Source organism: Anguilla rostrata, chromosome 4 (genome assembly GCF_018555375.3).
Source record: "Anguilla rostrata isolate EN2019 chromosome 4, ASM1855537v3, whole genome shotgun sequence".
NCBI lineage: Eukaryota > Metazoa > Chordata > Actinopteri > Anguilliformes > Anguillidae > Anguilla > Anguilla rostrata.
This window is the reverse complement of record NC_057936.1, coordinates 64,907,305-64,922,304: the sequence shown is the minus strand read 5'-3', so window position 1 is coordinate 64,922,304 and position 15,000 is coordinate 64,907,305. Positions and strand designations below refer to the sequence as shown.

General features: G+C 52.1%; 1 protein-coding gene across 3 annotated transcripts in view; it reads left to right on the top strand.

Annotated features, from left to right (window-relative positions):
• The window catches only part of gmds (GDP-mannose 4,6-dehydratase), a 267,502-nt gene that overhangs the window by 116,185 nt on the left and 136,317 nt on the right, over positions 1-15,000 (top strand). The window lies entirely within an intron of this gene.

The window sequence follows — 15,000 nt, the reverse complement described above, 5'->3', positions numbered from 1 at the left end:
CAAGTGTTATTTTCACAGTTGTGTTGTCGCGCCGCGCCGCACGCTAGGGAAACAGATCCCGGGCTGATCAGAGGGGCTCCCGGTGCATTGTGGGACATACCTGCGCCCGCCCCCCCCCCCCCCCCCCCCCCGCCTGCCTCAGTAAATCACCGCGGCCTGTCTCTGTTCCTGTTCCTGCGCTCTTACATCACGTCCTGTCCGCGGCGTAAAGAGCGTTAGCGATCCGGCTGAAGAGCGGCAGCTGTCTCCCATAACTACCACGAATTTTAAGGCCGCATTCCCCCCCCCCGGCCCCCCCTCCCTGACCCCCCCCCCCCCCCGTCTTTATTTTTAATCGGCAGTCTGCATTCCCCTTCATTTCTCATAAAGATATCCCTCTAGGAAGGTAGCGAGTCCCCCCATCCCCAAACTCCAAACTAGCAGGGGAACCCGTGTAGTGGTATTTCGGCAGTGTTAGTAGCAGAGAGCAGCCCCCCCCCCCCAGTGTTAGCAGAGGCAGTGCGCCCCCTCCCAGTGTTATAGCAGAGAGCCCAGGGAAACACCCCCCCCCCCCCAGTGTAGTAGCAGAGAGCAGCCCCCCCCACCCCAGTGTTAGTAGCAGAGAGCAGCCCCCCTGCCCCCCGTGTACAGCCCCCCCCCCCCCCCCCCCCCAAGTGTTAGAGCGCAGTGCAGCCCCCCCCCCCCAGTGTTAGTAGCGCAGTGCAGCCCCCCCCCCCCCACCCCCCCAGTGTTAGCAGGCGGCGCAGGCTGATTGGGCCTGTGTGTGACTGTGAGCCAGTGTAATTACAGGTGATCTGATAATGCCGCAGGTTTAGAGTCACAGGTTAATGGCGGCTGGCTGTGGGGGGGGGGGGCGGGGAACGCGCCAGAAAGGGGCCTTTCTCTCCCGAATGAAAGTCTGGCTTGTGCCCGGTGGTTAAGGCAGCAGTCGGGTCTCTTTAGACGGTACATTCCCCAGACCCCCCGCACCCCCCAGCATCCCCCGCACCCCCCAGCACCATGTGTGTGTGTGTGTGTGTGTGCGCGCGCACGCGCGTGTGTGTGTGTGTGTTTCTGTGTGTGTGACAGTGGCTCTAAACGGCGCTGGGAGTGCGGGCGTACGGGCGTGACACCCAGCTGAACTCTGGGACTTTCAGCATTCCCGTCTCTCACTCCTGCTTCCTCCTGGCCAATGGCAGCGGGTCGGCCCGCGCTGAAGCTGCACCGCGCTCTGAACCGCGCGGCAAATTTTCTGCTTATTCCTCTTCCAAGTTTCATAATTAAAATATGATAGCATCTCAGCGTGCCTGTTTACCCAACTCTGTATGCTATGGAAGTGATACTCTGAGTGTTTGTGCTCATTCATCACATGACTGGGGCACTTTTAAGGAGTAGCCGATCATTCCCAAATATGCATAGAAGGAATCTGCAATGCAAGGCCGTTCAAGGAGTTTCATGTGAAGGAAATTAATGGCTACAGGGCTCGGTTGGTTCACTGGTTTTGAGTGTGCTGCCTGTGTGTGTGCCACATGTATGTGTCTGTGTGTGTGTGTGTGTGTGTGTGTGTGTGTGTGCAGCGTGTATGTGTCTGTGTGTGTGTGTACGTGTGTGTATGTGTGGCAGCGTGTGTGTGTGTGTGTGTGTCTGTGTGTGTGTCTGTGTATGTATGTCAGCGTGTGTGTGTGTGTGTGTGTGTCTGCTCAGCGTGTGTGTGTGTGTGTGTGTGTGTGCGTGATGGTTTAGGTGTGTGTGTGTGTGTGTGTGTGTGTGTGTGTGTGTGTGTGTGTGTGTGTGTGCATGCACATTCCTGTGTGTCTGTCGCTCTTCCAGTGTCAGTTCCTGAGTGCTCAGGGCTGAATGGTGCTGGGCTCAGCTGAGTGTGACTGACACATGGCCCGGCCCGGAGCAATAAAAATACCGGCACAGCCCATGTGACTCCAGGTGGGGGGGGCTCAGGTTGCTGAGGGGGTGGGGGGGGGGTGCCCTGGCATGAGGGCCTGACGGTGCGGGGCGCACCCCTGCCGGGCGCTGGATGGGGGCAGATGCTTTTGGGAGGGGGGGTTTGTAACCGGAGTTCCCAGCTTGCACGTCCCCTGAGCGGGGATTACTCTGAGTCAACATCAGCTGTCTCTGCAGCGCCCGCTGCCTTCACCTCTCCCAGGGGTCCTTCAGCGCAACAGCGGGGCCAGCCCTACAAACACAAATGTCTGTGAGTGACTGAGTGACTGAGTGATGTAGTTACACCATAGTGACTGAGTGACTGAGTGATGTAGTTACACCATAGTGATTGAGTGACTGAGTGATGTAGTTACACCATAGTTACTGAGTGACTGAGTGATGTAGTTACACCATAGTGATTGAGTGACTGAGTGATGTAGTTACACCATAGTGACTGAGTGATGTAGTTACACCATAGTGACTGAGTGATGTAGTTACACCATAGTGACTGAGTTACTGAGTGATGTAGTTACACCATAGTGACTGAGTGATGTAGTTACACCATAGTGACTGAGTGAGTGTGTAGTTACACCATAGTGACTGAGTGACTGAGTGATGTAGTTACACCATAGTGACTGAGTGATGTAGTTACACCATAGTGATTGAGTGACTGAGTGATGTAGTTACACCATAGTTACTGAGTGACTGAGTGATGTAGTTACACCATAGTGACTGAGTGACTGAGTGATGTAGTTACACCATAGTGACTGAGTGACTGAGTGATGAAGTTACCCCATTGGTCGGCCGGATGAAGTGTGTTAGGTCCAGCCATGTGCTAGGTTTCCTGGTCTTGTTTTACCCTCTCATAATGTTCAGTGAGCATCAGACTTATTTTCTGGAGTTTGAGGTTTTCACACAGTTCTGTGCACATGAACGTGACTCTGTTATAATGACATATTTTAGCAGAGAGCCCGTGCAGTATGCATTTGCATATGTGTGTGTTTGCACGTGTACTGCTATCTGTACTGACAATTGGTGTGTGTGTGTGTGTACGTATGTGTGTGTGCGTGTGCGCGTGCGTGTGTGTGTGTGTACATGTATGTTTAGATGAGAACAAAGGGAGGATAGATGTGTTAGATTTGAGGTGGTGGTTGGAGGGTTTTTGGGGGACCCCACCTTTCCCTCGTGTGCAAAGACACACACACATATACACACGTTTATACACACGTACACACATATATACACAGTTGTGTTCCGATTTAAAGGAATTACTGTATGCATTTATTATTCTAGTGTTTCACAATGAGCCAAGGATAACAGGAGCCATTTTCTTTGAGTTACTGTGGATGTTACTTTGGAACAGACTGAGGGTTAATCTAATTTCAGCTCGCATTTATACCGGCAGCTCTGCAGCCCCCAGTGCTGTAAATACCACCCACGGGACCGCCCAGTGGAGGAAGACCTGGGGGGGGGGGGGGGTATGGCCAGTGTGGGGGCGCGCACCTCATCACAACAGCAGCAGATTATGCCCTGATTGATTTTTAAACAGGGAGGAGGCATCCACAATGAGTACTCAAAGTTTGTTTTGGTTCCCATCTCTCCCCCCCCCCCCCCCCCCCCCCGCTTTAACGAGCAGGCTGCTAATCCTAATCATCCCGAGCTCGCCTCCCGAAACCGGACACGCCCCCCCCCCCTCGCTAATTACATTCCAGGCGGGGGTGTCCCATCTGAGGAGCCGGCCTGTCTGCCATCGGTCATTACCGTCCGGCGGGGGCCACGCATGGCCAGCTTCTTTACTGGGGGGGGGGGAGGGGGGGGGCACCGAGGCCTGGGGTGACGGATTGGCGCTCGGTCAAAGTAACGGACCAAAGGTGTGGCCCCTAGCTCTCCTTTGGGAGCGATGGAGAGAGATGGAGACAGAGAGAGAGTGTGAAAGAGAGAGAGAGAGAGACACACAGAGAGAGGGAAAGAGAGAGAGAGACACAGAGAGAGAGAGAGAGAGAGAGAGAGAGAGAGAGGTTGACAGCCGAAGGGATGTAAATGAGTAAAGGTCCAGTCCCCCATGTAAACTTTCTCATATCGGTGCAGACGCACGGACGTCTTCATTGATCTGTGGCTGTTGCTGTTGTTTGTCGCCTTAGCTTTGGCAGCGGTGTGTGATGTCATGGCAGTGAAGCTCCATGAAACTGAGAGAAAAAGAGGTTTTTTTTATTGAAGGGGGGGGGGGGAAGACAGCAGGAATGTGGAACAGTGAGGCACCTGTCCATGTTGGGGGGGGGGAGGAGTGTTTCTTTGCTGTCCATGTTGGGGTTTTCTGCACGCGTCCCATGGGGGGGGTGTTTCTCCTGCGTCCATGCTGGGGGGGGTGTTTCTCCTGCTGTCCATGGTGTGTGTGTGGGGGTGGGGGGGTTCTCCGAGAGATTCGGGTCCTCCGCACCTCCTCGCAGGGCAGAGGCAGAGGCTCCTCGCGCGGTGCGGTCGGCGAGCCGGGAGATTTACGGCCGTGTGGAGCTGCTCTCCTCCCCCCCCCTCCCAACCCCCCCACGCGGCTCCGTCAGGGGGCTTTGAACAGCGCCGGTCAGCCGGAGAGTCCTCATAAATATCCCCCCCCCCCCCCCCCCGCTCCCCTTGCACACGGGAGGCTAATTGTTCAGCTCCAGCTTTAATAGAACTCGCCCAGATAAATAATTTGTCGAAATTTGTGGCCCCCCGATAAATCAGGTGACGGAGCGTCCCTCTGCGGGCCGTTTGAAGTGAAGGATGGGCCCCCTGTTTTGGGGGGCCCACGCTCGCCGTTAAATGGCCCTGATTTAAAACTTCAGCAGGCCGCAGACACTGGGGGTCCTGCTTCCAGACTGATTCTTTTTTAGCGCCGTCAACTTGGCTCTCTCTGGGGGTGTTCTCTGTGAGATTAGAAAGATGGGGGAGTATTCAGTGTGTGTGTGTGTGTGTGTGTGTGTGTGTGTGTGTGTGTGGGGTGTGTTGTTGTGGGCTGTTCGCTGTAGACGTTTGTGTCTCGTGTGTGTAGCTGTGTGTGCGTGTGTGGGTGTTTGTGTGTGTGTGTCTGCGTGGTGTGCGTGTTTGTGTGTGTGTGTGTGTGGCTGTGTCTGCCTTGTGTGTGTTTGTGGTGTGTGTGTGTGTCTCTGTGTGGGTTGTTGTGTTTGTGTGTGTGTTGTCTGCGTGGTTGTGTGTGTGTGTGTGTGAGCTGTACGGTGCCTGTTCCCTGCTCTCGGAGTTCAGGCCACCAGTAATAATTTTTTTTAAATAATAATAATAGCGATAATGAAAGGGGGAATATGAGCCGGGCCAGCTCGCCTTGGGCTTGGCTCCATCGCGCTGTTCTTCCTCTTTTTACCATCCGTTTATGAGCAGGGGACCATGGGAGCGCGGGACGCAGTTCCTGCTCTTCGCTCTGGGACGAGCGCCGATCCGCCGTTTGCGGGAGGGGGGTGGGGGGGGGTGTGTGGGCGGAGCTGAGCTTCGACGCTTTCGGACGAAGGCGGTTGGACTCGGTTGGCGGGATGCCACGGGTTTGAATCCTCCGGCTTTTTTCACACCTGCGCCCGGCTTTGCCCCTCCCTGACTCAGTCTGTCAATCAAAATGTGTTTCAAAGCATTTATTTTATGTTATTTTTATTTATTTGCAGTTACATTATTGCAAAATTCTGAATGAGAGAGGTTGTTTTGTCCTGAGGGAAACGAGAATGTGGAAAAACTCTGAAGCTATAAGACCGAGGATACAACTGTAAACTAAGTGCCTTTCACCATGTGTGTCTGTAATCAACAGCTGGAACCTGTTTCTATTCTGGAGTCAGTATTTGCAGTGCTAGTAACTTATAGTAACTTAAAAGTTTGGACCGGATATACAGTTTTGCACCCTGGAGAAATGAGCGTTATCATGAACAGAGCCATCGTCCGGACAGCAGCACACCGGGCGGTGGCAGTGTTCCGCTCCACAGGTCCACAGCGAGCTCCGTCTGCTTCAGCTGCAGTGTCGCCCTCATGGAGGCTCATTAGCCAGCCCGGGGTCTGGGTGAAATTCCCCACTGGTAATTGGTGCAGAAACGTTTATACGCGCAGCGGTATGTAACGTATGAGGAGTGAAAATGAGAGTGCCTTTTTAAATGAACCTGCAGCCCCAGGAACATTCAACAAAGAGCCATTCATGGGCTATATAGATTGGTCCTCATGTATAGGCCTATATATACACAGTGTGCGTTTGTGTGTGTGTGTATGCGTGTGCGTGTGTGTGTGTATGCGTGTGTGTGTGTGTGTGTGTGTGCGTGTGTGTGTATGTGTATGCGTGTGTGTGTGTATGTGCGTGTGCGTGTGCATGTGTATGTGTGTGCGTGCGTGCGTGCGTGTGTGCGTGTGTATGTGTATGTGTGTGTGCGCGTGTGGTGGTGGTGATGGGTGTGGTATGTGCGTGTGCGTGTGCGTATGTGTGTACGCGCGTGTGTGTGTGTTTAGAGAATGGGGTTTATTGCAGTAGTACGGGGAGGCCTGAGGCCTCTCTGCTGTAGGAGGTGTAGTTCCCCCAGTGAGTGCCAGGGCGGTGGGCTGTGATGGGGCAGCTGACTGTAGGACGCGGGCCCTGGGGGGGCCGGTCGCTGGCTGACTGTAGGACGCGGGCCCTGGGGGGGCCGGTCGCTGGCTGACTGTAGGACGCGGGCCCTGGGGGGGGCGGTCGCTGGCTGGCTGTAGGACGCGGGCCCTGGGGGGGGCGGTCGCTGGCTGACTGTAGGACGCGGGCCCTGGGGGGGGGGCGGGTCGCTGGCTGACTGTTGGACGCGGGCCTGGGGGGGGGGTCGCTGGCTGGCTGTAGGACGCGGGCCCTGGGGGGGGGGCGGTCGCTGCGCTGACTGTAGGACCCGGGCCCTGGGAGGCCCTGTCGCTGGCTGGCTGTAGGACGCGGGCCCTGGGGGGGCGGTCGCTGCGCTGAGAGGGTCACGGCTGCCATTTGTTTTCATTAGAAACCCGTACAGAGTTACTCACCGGCACCCTGGATGACCCCGGCCCTGCCTGTCTCTGCCCCTGCTCACTCCAACAACACTCCTCTGTGTTACTGGCACACATCGCTGTTTTTCTTGCTTTCTTGCCTCTCTTTTTTTTCCCTGTCCCTCCTCCTCCCCCCCTCTCCTCCTCTCGTCTCTCTCTCTCTCTCTCTCTCTCTCTCTTCCTTCCTCGCTTACTCAGCATTCAGACCATTCCAAAGAGGAACAAAAAAAAGAAAAGAATCTGTTATACAGGCGAATGCGCTCAGTCACTCTGGTGGTTGCAGTAAACTGCTTTCTCACCTGAGGACCAGTGTGATCTCCATACCTGAGCTTACGTTCTTAAGCCCCACGATTCGGGGTTCTGCTTTGTGGGCTGCGTCTGTCCACCAGTAGAAAGGTGCATTGTGGGATTGCTGCAAGAAAGGTCATCCGAGAGAGAGAGGGAGAGAGAAGAGTGTGAACACTAGGAGAAAGAGAGAAGGAACCTGAGATGGGAAAAGAGAAAGGGAGATGGTGGGAGAGAGCAGAGGAGAAGAATGAGAGCAAGAGAGGAGAGTGAGGGAGAGGGAGAGAGGTGAGAAAGCAGAGGGAGGGAGAGAGAGAGAGAGAGAGAGAGAGGGAGGGAGGGAGACACGGAGGGGGCTCATCTCCAAAGCAAGCGTGACTGGGACACGGGGGTGAAATGCATGCTGGGCAGTGAGCTGAAAACACAGGCTGTGCAAACAGAGCTTCAAACACGCCACAGCGGCTATCCGTTTACCGCCGTGGGCATGTTCCCCCTGGGGGGGGGGCGAGGGGGGCTACGGTCGGCACCCCACCCCTGCATCACCGCCGTGGGCATGTTCCCCCTTGGGTGGGGGGGGGGGCAACAGTCGGCACCCCACCCCTTTTCACGTTGAGGATCGCATACAGTACAGTCAAAAGCCGTTGTGTGTTTGTTCTGAAATACCTGCAGTACTGGCCCCTTCCTCATCCCGTTTGTAATGGTAAACATTTTGTTCTTGATGTCAGCCATTTTGTTTTGTTTTTTGAAGAGCCGCTTGCTACACCCTGAGGGTCACTTTTGTTGATTGATGTGTTCCCCCTATCGCACGGATGCCCGGTATCACCTTTTGTCAGACAAAGACATGGAACGTTTTCGGAATTCAGGATTTTTCTAAAAACGTGAAGTTCGGTGCGCTTGCTGTTTCAGGATTAAGTGAGAAGAAAGGAGGGTTTGTATTGTGATTTATTTTTGAGTGAAGCGGTTGAATGTTCAGGCCTGGCTTAAAGCCGTGGGGGGGGGGGGGGGGCAGTTTGAACCCCACCACGGCACCTTCTGAGCTGTGGGCCGTTCTCTCTCTGCGGCAAATATATATATTATATATGAAGGGGCGGCTGTTCGTTCTCCTTTAAAAATAAAAAAAACATAGGTCCCCCCCCCTCCTTTTCATGTAAATCATACATTCCGCGTGCGGGTGCCTCTTTAAGATGTAAACCGTCACCACACTGCTGTAATGTACAGGCAGCGAGCAGCTTCACACCCTTTACTCAAAAGGGGATGCTTTTTCTTTTTTGCTTTTTTTTTACCAACCAGTCAAAAAACAAGACCGGGTCAAAGCCTAGTATATGGTTGGTATGGTTGGCCTAGTAACCGGCCGACCAATGGTGTAACTTCATCACTCACTCACTCAGTCACAGACATTCGTGTTCATAGGGCTGGCCCCCGCTGTTGCTGGTCCAGCCAAAAAAATGTTCTTCTTCATAACAGCCAGAAATCAAATCGCGTTTTAAAAGCGTTGTGCGTTCCCCTGCTCTTACGGGCGGGACGCTCGCTGTGTGCGAGCGGTTTAAAAGAGCGCCCGGGCCCTAATTACTGTGTAAGCAGCCGACGCAGGTGTGGAGCAGGCCCCTTCGCCCCTCGCTCCTGAAGAAGGCCGCGCTTGTCCTCGTAGCCCCACCGGACGTCCAGGCTGTCCTTTGAAGTCCCAGAGGCTCCTGGCCAGTTTTAGCTGCCTGGAAAAAAAAAAAGTACGGTGGAAATAAAACATCCCACATCAGTCATACATTTTTAGTGATAAATTATTCAACAGCCCACCCTTTCTGTCTCTCTCACCCTCCCCACACCCTGAGCCTTTCTGGAACTCTGCAACCGCCTGCTTTCGGCTGGAGAATGGAATGCATTCGAGAACGAGTGTGTGTGTGTGTGTGTGTGTTTCTCTGTGTGTATGTATATATGTATGTGTGTGTGCTTATGTGTCTGTGTGTATATGTGAGTGTGCTTATGTGTCTCTGTGTGTATGTATGTCTGTGTGTGTGTGTATGTAAATGTGTGTGTGTGTTTATGTGCAGGTAGGTGGTGGAGTTGGTGTGTGGGACAGCTTGGCAGTGTTCGGGTCCTGGTGGGTGAGGGGTCGGTGGTGTGTGTGTGTTTATGTGTGTGTGTGTGTAGCAGCTTGGCGTGTTGGGTCCTGTGGGTGAGGGTCGTGGTGTGTGTGTGTGTGTGTAGCAGCTTGCGTGTTGGGGTCCTGCTGGTGAGGGTGCGTGTGTGGTGTGTGTGTGTGTGTGTGTAGCAGCTGCGTGTTGGGTCCTGTGGGTGAGGGGTCGGGGTGTGTGTGTGTGTGTGTGTGTGTGTAGCAGCTTGGCGGTGTTCGGGTCCTGGTGGGTGAGGGGTCGGTGGTGTGTGTGTGTTTATGTGTGTGTGTGTGTGTAGCAGCTTGGCGGTGTTGGGGTCCTGGTGGGTGAGGGGTCGGTGGTGTGTGTGTGTTTAGTGTGTGTGTGTGTGTGTAGTGTAGCACTTGGCGTGTTGGGTCCTGGTGGTGAGGGTCGGTGTGTGTGTGTTTATGTGTGTGTGTGTGTGTAGCAGCTTGGCGGTGTTGGGGTCCTGGTGGGTGAGGGGTCGGTGGTGTGTGTGTGTTTATGTGTGTGTGTGTGTGTGTGTGTGTGTAGCAGCTTGGCGGTGTTGGGGTCCTGGTGGGTGAGGGGTCGGTGGTGTGGGCCGGCAGAAAGCAGCGTTTCACAGCCTCCGGCGCTAACAATGGAAGCTCTGTCTGCCAGCGGGCTCAGGCTGAACTGGGCTGGGACACATCGGGGAACCCGGGTTCAGATCCTCATTTCAAGTACAAGGCCCCCCCCCTCCCACACCCACCCCTCCGTACCCACCCTTACTCACTTCTCTCTCTCTCTCCCCCCCCTCTCCCCTCTCCCTCGCTGTATTTCCCTGGCATACTGTAATCCAGAAAGTGGAACTGCTTCGGTTTCCGTCGAGCCAGTTCGGTGATGGATCTGTGACTAATAATGGAACAAAATAATCGGCACGCGCACATAGCGGAGGATGTGTAGCTAAGAGGAAAGAAACACGAAAGTTTTATCAGCATTCTCCTCTCATTCTCCCTCCTCTCTCTCTCCCCTCTCTCCCCTTCTCTCTCTCACCCCTCCTCCCCCTCTCTCTCTCTCTCCTCTCTCTCCCTCCCTCTCCTCCTCTTCTCCTCTCTCTCTCCTCTCCTCTCCCTCCTCTCCCCTCTCTCTCTCTCACTCTCCCCCTCCTCCTCTCTCTCTCTCTCTCTCTCTCTACTCCCTCTCTCTCTCTCTCTCTACTCCCTCTCTCTCTCTCTCTCTACTCCCTCTCTCTCTCTCTCTCTCCTCTCTCTCTTTTTCTTCTGTCTCCTGCCCTCCCGACTTTCACTCTGAAAACAGCCCGTTCACAGCGAAATCTGTTTAATAATATTTGGAAATCCTTGCTTTCTCCTTTACTGGAAGATTGCAGTATCACAGGCTGCGTAGGAGGAGGGGCAGGGGCGGGGGTGCAATTACATGAGCAATTAATCTGTATTAATGGCTTTGTTATGAGCTGCTGGATCATACTGTTTATACTGCCCTCACAGCAGTGAATGAATGCCTGGATTATGACAGTGGTACATTGCAGAAATACCTTTTCCCCCCAACAATATTGTGGATTAGGTTGGACGTGTGGGTGTGTGTGTGTGCCTCTTTCTGCCTGTGTGTGTATGTGTGTGTAATGTTGCTTTGGATCACTTTGGCGGTTCAGAGGGGGAATTCTCTCCATTTTCTTTTGTCTTGCGTTGTATTAACAAATTAAAAACCTGGAATGCGAGTTTCGACAGGTATTCCCCCAGTAATGAATGAGCGATTAAACAGAGGCGATGAAATTCAGAGACGCGCAGAAATTGAGCTGACTCTTTAAACCAGATGGAGAAGCTCGTTTGATCTGGCTCTACGCGCTGGTCTCCGGCTATTTTTTTCTACTCGTGTTTTTGTTTAGCTTCAGAAGTGACGCAATTGCATGTACACCGATGTTAACAATAGGCTCTGCCTTGCCGCCTGTTTGCTTGCGGACATAACCTTCAATGTCATTCACTTATTTAATTATTCATCATCGCTTTCGTCACTTAAGTCACAGTTTTGGCTACATATTATATACGCCATTCAATTATTAATCAAGACTGATTTCGGTTCTGTGCTTTTCAAAGTGTGGAATAATACATTTAAAAAAAAAACGTTTTTACTACTTCGTATCATTGTGTGGCGTTCTGTTTTACCGCTTTTAAAAATGTGATCTAGTAGGAGACAGATGTCACACAGGCGTTGTTTATGTATCTTGCACAGAATCCTTTTCTTCCAAGAGTAGGCGTTGAATAACTAACGGAGAAGAACATTCCGGACAGATGGAAAGTGACTTTTGGCAAATATTTGGTGAGTTAGAACACGGAGCTACACCGTAAAACGAAACTAATGCTCCCGGTGGTAGGAGAAGTTGCCGTAACAGCTCGAAACAGGCAAGTTATTATGTTATGGCTGGGTTGTTTCTTGCACGTTTTTGTGATTCGCGCTCAGCGAAAACAAAGCTCTTTGCTGAAAGATATTTTCACTGTGAAACGCAATTATCACAGATACAGTTTCCCAGTTGCTCAGCACGGTTAGGTTAGCCAAGTGCGCTTTGTAACTGCGTGTGGCCTTCGGCAGGAAATGAAGAGCCCTCGTCCTGGTCCGTGAATATTTGGAGGTATTAACTTGGAACGCTGAACTTAAACAAATGCGGAACAAAGTTCAGGCTGCTGGGACTCGCCGGATTTTTGCGGTCGCTAATGTTACTCGCGGGGATGGACACGGATACGGCGATTTCGTGTCTTGGCTCCCGTCCGTCTAGCGTGCGCATGCGTCTGCGACGATAATTGCCGTAACGGTAATGACAACAACAGTTAATAAAATTGGCTACGATGACCTCGACTCGGACACAATTAAAAACGGGAATATTCCCTGAAGGAAAAATACACATTTCTGTGTTTATTTTCCCGTCCATCGCCCCTGTAGGTAGGATGGGAACGGGCCTACGCCCTGGCCTTCTCACGTTTGATACTCTTAATATCGGGGTGCCTGTTTTTTTTATCCAGCAGGTGAGAATAATAATTGGATTAGCTCATCTCCTCTCTAGCCCTGTGCCGGCTGAGCTGAGCAGAGCAGAGGGGGTTGGACAGGGTTTGTTTGGAGACCGTTCGGAGAACATAATCCTCCGGGGGGGGAAACGATTGTTTGTTTGATGGAGAATCAAATCCTCGTGAGCGCGGTGAAATCCCCACACCCCTAGGGCTCAGATCGGCCCCCAGCGCCAGGGTTTTGGAACACCCACCCGGTCCCGGACCCCCCGCCGGCTAGAGAAGAAGAGGAGCGTGTGCGTCAGGATAACCCGCGAGCTTCTTTTTTAGCAAGCGGGCCCCGCTCCCAGGCTCTTAGTTTGCACAGATGTGTCTCATATCTGTAGCTTACAGTGCATATTTCCTCTACACCCTGCCACAATCTGAGTTTTATTATTTTTTAATTGAAGGAGGCCCGCACCGATGTATATTTGCGCGTGGTTGAAAAATAATAATTCCGTAATACCGCCGAGGCTCATATTTCGAGAAGGGGGGTGAGATTTGGCCAGGTAAATCTAACTACGAAGAATACTTTAGTCTGCTTTTTTTTCTTCTTGTTTTCACAATTCTTTTGCTTGTTCGGTGCAAATTTACAGTCACAAAAACATGAACACCTCACGAGGAGAAGAGTTAAGGCTCGCTGCAGACATTTATGCAGCATTTATGTGTTATGAAATGACGCGCTTTTGCCATTTGGTTGCTTTGTGCTGTAGAGGCTGACCCCAGAGCCCTACTGTACTGAACTATTTACTGACCTTATTGTATAATAAATCTTAATCGTCAACAATATTTGGCCATGCCTTTCGAATTCTGTTTTACTGTGTGTGCCACAATAATTCCCTTTAGGAGCTAAAGACAATAGGAAACAAGATATTGTGTCAAAAGTGCCTGGATTATTATTGATGAATTAGTCTAAGACTCTGGGGCCATCTACCCACTTACATAACCATTAACATGTATGGAAACAACTTGAGTAACCTCTTACTGTTTGTGCATGTTTAACCTTTGAGTGACAGATTAAAGCAAGTCTGTGTAAATTATTTTAAATCGTGTACAGTAGTTTAATTATGTTGCAGTGAGTGCGGAAGTGGTTGTGTTTAAGAGTAATAATACGTTAAAAACACCCACCCGTTTTCCGAATTGGCGGTTTTGTGTGGTTTAGCTTGTGCTAATGCTATGTTTACTCCAGGCATTGTGACATCATCGTTTTGGTAATTGTGATTGGCGGTGCCGTCCGCGCCACTTGCATTTGTCATTTTCTGCTTCGCGCTGATGTAGCATTTTTGCGAGAAAACAGCTTGAAGCACTTTGTGCTCAGAGCCGTTCTTCTTCTGTGGCGTCTGTCCGGGCTCTCAGCTTACCCCTGCGAAAAGGTGTCCGCTAAATAAATAATTAAACAAACGCGCAAACAGAGCAGAAAGTAAAGAATAACGGCTTTTGCGCACGGAGTTTACACACGTGCCGTCGTTCCTGAGACACACTGTCACCGTCCACTCTGAGGGGGTGAGCCCCGCGTCTGGGAGTCAGAGAGGATCATGGGAAAGCACGCGGGTCAATCAATCACTGCCAACGAGCTGGAACAGCGCGGCCCGGCTGCCCCCTGACATCCATTACACACACGGCGCCGAGAGGGAGGAGAGACCTCCATCCCACACAGCTCACCCTCGCCCTCTGCCTCTCCCTGTCCCTCTCTCTCTGTCTCTCACTCCCTCTCACTCTCTCTTCCTCCCCCTCTCTACCTCTCTCTCTCTCTGACTCCCTCCTCCTCTCTGTCTCTCGCTCTCTCCCTTTTCTTCCCTCTGTCCCCCTGTCCTCTCTCTTGTTTTTTTCATCCATTTAAATTTTTTCTCTTTCCTTCTCTCTCCAACGTCTTTTCTTTCTGTCTGTCTGTCTCTCTTTTTCTCTCCCTCCCTCCCTCCCTCCCCCCATTTTCTTCATTCATTCACTCATTCATCACCTTGAGCAGGTATTTGGAGCTGTGTGTTCAGAGGGGACACGTAGGCACGTATTTACAGTGTGTACGGACGCACATCTGAGCACACACTCACACACACACACGCGCACACACACACACACACACCGTGTTCTATGACCGAAGAACACACACACACACACCGTGTTCTGTGACCGAAGAACACACACACACACACACACTGTGTTCTATGACCGAAGAACACACACACACACACACACACACACACACCGTGTTCCGTGACCTAAGAGCACACAGACACACCATGTTCCGTGACCGAAGAACACACACACACATGCATTTCTCTCACACTGCACACGCCTTCTCCAGACTGAGCATGTGCAGTAGGTAGCAGTGTGTGTTCTCGAGCTGCTCTGAAATGACCAGGCCTCAGGTAGAAGGATCAGTGTTCACCTGAGCCCTGCAGACATTAGGGTTTCTGTCACAGCCCCTGGAGTGTTAGAGTGACCAGGTAACAGCAGGTCCGAATCACCCCCAGGCCTGTGGGCTAAAAGAGGACACTTTTATCACTACAGTAGTGCTGTTGAACAAACTTAAATACAGCTAAATCCATCGCCGGTGGCAACTCCAAATTGAGTAGTTTATACGCCGCTAAGCGATGTCTTTTTTTTTAGTGCCGAACATAAACAGAATGAAGAACGCAGTGCTCTGATTTATTGAGTACTGGTAGCTGCTCCAGAGA